The 8505-nt window shown below is 40.8% G+C and overlaps 1 pseudogene; it reads left to right on the top strand.

Annotated features, from left to right (window-relative positions):
* Positions 1–499: 499 nt before the first annotated feature.
* On the top strand, positions 500–998 carry LOC102491869 (mitochondrial import receptor subunit TOM20 homolog pseudogene; annotated as a pseudogene).
* Positions 999–8505: the final 7507 nt, after the last annotated feature.

Below are 8505 nucleotides of genomic sequence, written 5' to 3' on the forward strand. Positions count from 1 at the left end.
ACTCTATTCAGATGTGCTCCATTAAAAAAGCCAATTAAATGTGAAAATTAAATGGAAAAAAAATTTGGATAAAACATAGGCACAAATCTTAATCATCTTTGGCTTGGCAAGATTTCCTAAGGAAGACATAGAAAAGCATTGTTATAAAATATCAATAATGAGGGACCAGCAGTTGGTATAATGGCTATGTCGCTGGATTCCCATGTAGTCAATTGCAGTTCCAGTCCCAGTCTTGGTGGCTTAAAACTCATACCGGGCGCATGTGGGTGCGTGCCCAAGATACCGGGAGAATGGAGAAAGGATTATGATGTGGCCATCCTTCATGGGGGGTGATTTCTTGCTTTCTGTCTCTCTGTCTCTGTCTGTCTTTCTGGCAAGCAAACACGCCCTATAGCAAAAACCTCTCAAAAAAAAAATCAATAAGGAGAGGCTTCACTGCTGGTGTGCCCGCTGGGTGCAGTCTTGCAGTCAGTGCGGTCTTGCAGTCGGTGTGGCAAAGATGGTGGGCTGGAACAGCGTCATCGCCACTGGCGTGTGTGGGGCGCTCTTCCTTGGTTACTGTATTTACTTCAACCGCAAGTGTCGGAGTGACCCCAACTTCAAGAATAGGCCGCGAGAACGAAGAAAGAAACAAGCTTGCCAAGGATCAAGCTGGGCTTTCCAAGTTACCTGACCTTAAAGATGCTGGGGCAGTTCAGAAATTCTTCCTTGAAGAAATACAGCTTAGTGAAGAGTTACTTGCCCAAGGTGAGTATGAGAAGGGCATGGACCCTCTGACCAACGCCATTGCTGTGTGTGGGCAGCCCCAGGAGTTGCTGTAAGTGTTGCAGCAGACGCTACTGCCTCCTGTGTTCCAAATGCTGCTGACCAAACTCTGGACCATCAGTCAGAGAATTCTAAGTGCTCAGAGTTTGGTTGAAGATGATGTGGATGGAGTGAGAAATGAATGTCAACATAATAAAATTGCAATTATAAATACTTTAAATATCTTTAACTAGGAAGTTGAGCAGCTTTGGGGAATAAGGCAAAGATGATTGTTATGGACTGTCCTACACTGAAATCTACCAAAGTTAAGGTTTACTTTGCATAGATCTGTTTATTTCATTTATTTTTCCCAGTGTAAGGTATATTTTGATAGAAAGGTTTTCATTTTATAAATACACTATGAGTTACCATAAAAAAATCAATAACTTGTACTTCATCAAAATAGGAATTTTTTTTTTTTCAAAAAGAAACTATTATGAAAGTAAAAAAGGCAAGTCACAGACCAGGAGAAAGTTTTGCAAAAGATATATCAAGGACTTTCAGGGCCAACACATGGAGTGGTGGTTAAGGCACTGGACTAATACATGACCTACTGCAGTTTGAATACCGTACCTGGTGATTTGCTTTCTCACTTTCCCTTTTTCTCTCTCTGTTTCTCTCTGGTTTAAAACTAATTTTTAGTTTGCTATAGGGCACATGTACTCTCTGTCTTCTATCTATCTCAGACAAATACATGTGCCCTATGACAAAAATCTAAAAAAAAGTACACTTTATTTTGGACATAGGGCATGTGCACTTGCCTGAGAATACAGAGAGAGACAGTGAGAGGGAAAATAAGAAATCACTTCCCAAGGGGTGGTCACACCACAACCCCTTCTACTCCATCCTCCTAGGATTTTGGACATGCACACACATGTGCCTGGTGCAATTTCAAGCCACCACGTCCAGGACTTGAACTGTGGTGGCCCATATAGGAGTCTAGTGCCTTACTTACCACACCATTGAATGGTCTAATGGTAACCAATTTTTTTAAATGGGCAAAAGACCTGAAAAGACACTTGACTAAAGAAAGTATATAGATTACAAATAAGCACATGAAAAAAATGCTGGGGAACCAGCAGTTAGTGTAATGGCTATGTCGCTGGACTTCCACATGGTCAACCGCGGTTCGTGTCCCGGACCCGGTGGCTTAAAACTCACGCCGGGTGTGTGTGCGTGCGTGCCCAAGATCCCGAGAGGAGAATGGAGGAGAAGATATTGCGGTGTGGCCATCCCCCCCGGGGGGTGATTTCTCGCTTTCTGTCTCTCTGTCTCTCTCTGTCTGTCTGGCGAGCGCACACGCCCTATAGTGAAAACCTCTCTTAAAAAAAAAATGCTGAACATCAATGGTCATTAGAGAAATGCAAATTGAAACCATGATTAGGTATGAGAACACACTTATAAATGCCATAAATAAAAAAGATGGACCATTGCAAGTTTTGAAAAGTATGGGAAGAAACTGGAGCCCTCATTCACTGTTGGTGGGAGTGAAATAGTACAGTCACTTTGGAAAACAGTTCAGCAGTTTTTCACAAAGTTAAACACATATCCACCATAGTGGTATCCAAATTTCCTCATCCTCGGCTTTTCCCAAAAGCAATGAAAGCATATGACCATACAAAGACATGTGCACAAATCTTCATAGCAGCTTTATTTATAATAGATAAAACAGTGCAGTGGCATTCTTCCACTTGTACCACCGCAGGTCAGCCTGAATACATGTTTTATGTACTTTTTTATAAAAGGTTTTTGACATAAGGTGCATGTGCTCGCCAGAGAGAGACAGAAAGAGACACAGTGAGAAAGAAAGTGAGAAATCTCCATGGGGGGGATAAGCAGATGGCATAATGGTTACGTCGCTGGACTCCCATGTAGTTGACCACGGTTCACCTTACCCAGCAGCTTAAAACACACACCTGGCACATGTGCATGTGTACCCAAAATCCTGAGAGGAGAACAGAGAAGGGACTACAGCATGGCCATCCTCTCTGGGGGGAGGGGTGATTTTTCGCTTTCTGACCCTATTTTTCTCTGTCTCTCCAGCAAGTGCACGCACCCTACAGCAAAAACCTCTCTACAAAAAGAAGGAGAAAAGAAAAGAAGAAGAAAAGAAGAAGAAGAAGAAGAAGAAGAAGAAGAAGAAGAGAAAAGAAGAAGGGAAGAAGGAAAGAAGTCTCCACCAGGAGTACAGCCATGCCACAATCCCTCCTCCTCCATTCTCCTCCTGGAATTTTGAGCATGCACACATGTGCACCAGGCGTGATTTTCAAGCTGCCAGGTTCAGCGCTTGAACCACGATAAGCCATGTGAGAGTCCAGTGCCTTAGCCACAATGCCACCTGCTGGCCCCTGTACTTTTCTTTACGTATATTAGATTTTTCCATTAAAATGTTCTTATAAGTACATATATTTCCAGGAATATACGTGTAAAGTAAATGCATAATGCATAAGAAAAAGCAAAGCATAATAGGCTATCTATAGTATGCTATTTCATGTGTAAGAAGGAAGTACAGGGAGCCAGACAGTGGTGCAGCAGTGAAGCACAACACACTATGAGGCTGACTCACATAGGAAGGTACTGGGTTCATGTCTGGAGACCTCCTTGTGCCCACCGAGTAGGTATATGCTCATGATCCAGGGGTGACTGAAAGCAAAGGTGGATCATAGTGTCAGAACACTGTTGGGGTGCTGTCTCTCTCTTTTTCTTCTCTCTCTCTCTCTCTGATGAAAGTATAAATAAGCATACATTTTTTAAAAGAAAGAAGTACAAATGAGAAATACATATAGCATTAATTTGTGCAAGAAGAAGTGCAAGAAAGATAAACAAGAAACTACTGAGATTATTACCTACAGGGGATGAGTGAGAATGGGGGAGTGACTTTTTTTGGATATCATTTTTGTATACTTTTAATTTTAAAAATTGTGTTAACAGATCCAGCTGCAGTGGTACTGGTGCACTCTATTAAGATTCTGTGCTTCATAGGCTGGAACTGTATGGAAATTCCTGGTTTGATTCCCAGTCTAACTTAAAGGCCAGGCACAGTGAGTTCCCTGTATGTAATCCCAGCAACTGAGAAAGACTGAAGCAGGGGGATCCAGAGTTCGAGACCTGCCTGGACAGCATAGCAAGACTTTGTTTGAAAGTCATGTGTGATGGCATGCAGCTGTGGTTCCAGCTGGGAGGCTGAGGCAAGAGTGTCCTAGTAGCAATACTCTGCACACACACACACACACACACACACACACACACACACAAATTATGTTAACGTTTCATATAGTCAATCAATCAATGAGAATAGGAGGTGGGGACAAGATGAAATACAGACAAACAAATTAGCCTATTTCAAATGAATAACATAAAGCGAGAAAAAAATGTAAACAAATATTAAACCCTAGTTAGTAGCTTTATGTATTTATTTTCACAATAGTGTGGGTTGACAATTCTCAAAGTACTGAATGTTCACCCTAGGATTGAACAAATAAGTATATTGTGGATAATGGGAACAGTTTTCTCACTCTCAGAGAAGGGATTTAGAACTGTGCAAAGCAGGGGAACCAGCAGTTAGCATAATGGCTATGTCACTGGACTCCCACGTAGTTGACCGCGGTTCGCGTCCCGGACCCAGTGGCTTAAAACTCACGCCGGGCACGTGTGCGTGCGCGCCCAAAATCCCAAGAGGAGAATGGAGGAGAAGGGATTGCGGCGTGGCCATCCCTCCTGGGGGGTGATTTCTCACTTTCTGTCTCTCTGTCTCTCTCTGTCTGTCTGGTGAGCACATGCGCCCTATAGCGAAAAACCTCTCAAAAAAAAAAGAAAGAAAGAAAAAGAAAGAAAGAAAGAAAGAAAGAAAGAAAGAAAGAAAGAAAGAAAGAAAGAAAGAAAAAAAAAAAAGAACTGTGCAAAGCAGGAAGACTAGAATGAACCTCATGGTTTGGAATTGAAATTAGAGTATTACTATGAGCTCATGGCTTGTAAGATATTGCAGAGATTTAGATAGATGATAGATGAGTGAATAGATGACTAGATAGATAAAGGTGTGGGGGGAGAGGGGTACATGTATTGTCCTTTGGTATCCAAGGAATATTGGTTCCAGTACACACATCTCTGTGTCCCCTCAGATACCAAATTCTTTGAATGCTCAAGTCCCTTATATAAAATAACAGTAATCCTCCTTTATACTTTAAAACATCTTTAGATTACTTATTATACCTAATATAATGTAAATGCTATGTAAATAGTTGTTACAGTGTATTATTTAGGGAATAATGACAAGAAAAAAATCTGTACAAACTCAGTTACATGTTCAGTACAGACACAAAGGCTGACTGTGTATATATTCTAGGTTGGTCCAATGAGATGGCCTAGAAAAAAATGACACCCCTCCCTCCACCCAGTAACACTAGCTCACTTAGTCCCATGTCTTAGTATCTCTACGAAAAGGAGCTAAGCCTGGATTCTTTTATTTTTTCGAGAAATTTTTGCTATAGAGTGCTCGTATGTGCTCGCTGGAGACACAGAGAAAGACAGAGAGACAGAAAGTGAGAAATCATCCCCTGGGGAATGGCCGTGCTACAATCCCTTCTTCTCCATTCTCCTTTCAGGATTTTGGGCACACACACACTTGTACTGGCATGAGTTTCAAACCACTGGGTCTGGGACTCAAACCATGGTTGACCATGTGGGAATCCAGTGACACAACCATTATGTCATCTGCTAGTCTCAAGCCTGGATTCTAGTAGAACTGACAGATTACAGGTCTGGAATAGAGAAAGTACAAGATGAGGAATCAGCAGATGGAGTAATGTTTACCTCGCTGGACTCCCACGTGGTCAATCACGGCTCAAGTCCTGGACTCCACGGCTTAAAACTCATGCCGTGTGTGTGTGTGTGTGTGTGTGTGTGTGTGTGTGTGTGTGTGCTTAAGATCCTGCAAGGAGAATGGAGGAGAAGGGATTGCAGTGTGGTCATCCCCCCTGGAGGGTGATTTCTCCCTTTCTGTCTCTTTGTCTCTGTCTCTCCCACAAGCGTACATGCCCTATAGCAAAAATCTCTCTTAAAAAAAAAAAGCTCACGCCAGACAGGTGTACATGCATGCCCAAAATCCCAAGAGAAGACTAGAGGAGAAGGGATTGCAGCATGGCCATCACCCTTGGGGGGTGATTTCTTGCTTTCTGTCTCTCTGCCTCTCGATCTCTCTTTGGTGAGTGCACATGCCCTATAGCAAAAATCTCACTCTTAAAAAAAAAAGAAAAAGAAAAAGTACAAGATGAACATGGAGCTTCTTGTTCCAGAAAGTGAGGAAGTGCTCAAAGAATAATGAGGCATAACAAAAGGACACCAATACAAGCTTGAAAGGGCTCCCCCATCAAATTCTAGGACAATTTGGACACCAAAATAAAGATTGAATGTAGTAGTTTATAAACTATTGAATAAAATAAGAATCCACAAATCCATATGATAAAACTAACTAAATGAATGAATAAATAAATTTTTGGAGCAGGAAATTATTCCTTATTGTAGAATCTAAATTAACTAATATAGAAGGAATAGTGAAAAACTTTAAAAAATCACTGTTTGGCAGGCACATAATAATAATTGTTTTAGGAATTGTAGTGCAGTTGGGTGAGGGTGATGGGAAATCACTACTTCTTATTCCATACACTTCTGTATTCGAGCATCTCAATGTGCATGTTACCATGCATTACTTATATAATTTTAAAAATGTATAATTTTTTTACATGCTGAGGGACAAGTATTTGTCACTGTCAGTGCTTGGTGTAAGATGGTGGAGATAAGATGCAGTGAGGCACCACCAAGGAGCATGGTCTCCTGAGAAACAGAGATAAGAACAGCAGCCCTAATTAACTGAAAACCAAAAAATATATAGAACATGGTGATAAGTAGAATCACTTTTGCCTGACTACCTCAGTACACTGCTCAAAACATAAGGAACATAATAAACACTCAATAGATGCTTGCAGAAGGTATAAAACAGTATATCTGTCCACTACCTTTGCATAAGAAAGGGGGGAAAATGCAAAGTATAAGTATCATGATAAATATATATAAATATGCGAAGAGAAACTAAAAGGATATACCAAAAGTTGACCAAAAAAGTGACCTATGAGGGATGGGGTATAGGAACAAGGGCTAAAGTGAGATTTTTCTGAATAAGCCTTGTTAGAGAAATTTGAGACTTGGAAAAATAAAAATATTTTATGTATTCCAAATTAAAAATTCAACTAGACATTTAAAAATCAATCCCTAAAAATGGAAAACAAACTGAAATGTATAAACATAACTATATCACATTGTTGACATAGCTTCCAGAGTTTCCAGCAACTTCAGAAAATAGTATTTTGGGGACCAGCAGATTGCCTAATGGTTAGGTCGTTGGACTCCCACATAGTTGACCATGGTTTGAGTCCCAGACCCAGCCGCTTAAAACTCACCTGGGATGCGTATGCGTGTGTGGCTGAGATCCCAAGAGAAGAATAGGGGAGAAGGGACTGTGGCATGGCCATTCCCCTGGGGTGGGGGGTGATTTCTCACTTTTGCCTCTTCATCTTTCTGACGAGTACACGTGCCCTATAGCAAAAATCTCTCTCTCTCTCAAAAAAAAAAAAAAAAAAGGAAACAAAAACTCAGTGTTTTGAATCCATAGCCTTAACGGACTATAGTCCAAGAACAAGTTGAACTAGGAAGAAATTTTAGACTTCTTCCAGGAGTCTAACTGTTGGTAGAAATGTATATTACTTTAATACAAAGAAGACATTATTTGACTGTTGTTAGGAACCAAGATTTTCAGTATAAGAGAAAAGTGCCACTTAGGAAGTATACGTTTTTGGGAATCAGCAGATGGCATATCAGTTGTCGCTGGACTCCCTTAGTCAACTGTGGTTTGCGTGCTGGACCCAGCAGCTTAAAACTCACGCCTGGCGCATGTGTGTGCATGTCCGAGATCCCAAGTGGAGAATGAAGGAGAAGAGATTGCTGTGTGGCCATCCCCCCTGGGGGGGGATTTCTCGTTTTCTGTCTCTATGTCTCTCTCTCTCTCTGGCGAGCGCACATGCCCTGTCACAAAAATCTCTCTAAAAAACATAAAATGGAAGTATACATTTTAAAAATTACATAAATACTTTGAGATATTAATTTTTAATTGGAAATATCAATATAATCAAATGTAATTTTTTGCTTCTTTCAAAACTTGTTTTCCTTTGCCCAGTTCACTGGGAATACCTGAAAGTAGTGAAAGTCAGTATCAATGAGCACACCCAGCAACCTTGTATTTAAATTAGTCTCTAAATACATCCCAACTAAAAGGAACCAGTGATTCTTGGGGAAATGACTGATTCCAGACCTGGAGCTGAAAATATCCAACTTGAGCCTAGGAAATATTTTCATACCAGAAATGAAGAAAACTACTAGTGTCATGTCAAAAAGGCACAGAAACAAACTTGAGGGGGGTTTCCCACTCAAATATAAGACACTTTGAACATAAAGCAGAATAATGATCGTAATGAATTGAAATATGATGAATATATATATTTTTAAAATATGAGTTTAGAAATAAACTAGAGATATAAGAGAAAAACACACATCCTGGGAACCAGCAGTTAGCGTAATGGCTATGTCACTGGACTCCCACGTAGTCGACCGTGGTTCACGTCCCGGACCCGGGGGCTTAAAACTCACGCCGGG

This window comes from Tupaia chinensis, unplaced genomic scaffold (assembly GCF_000334495.1).
Source record: "Tupaia chinensis unplaced genomic scaffold, TupChi_1.0 Scaffold144756_1, whole genome shotgun sequence".
Classification (NCBI taxonomy): domain Eukaryota; kingdom Metazoa; phylum Chordata; class Mammalia; order Scandentia; family Tupaiidae; genus Tupaia; species Tupaia belangeri.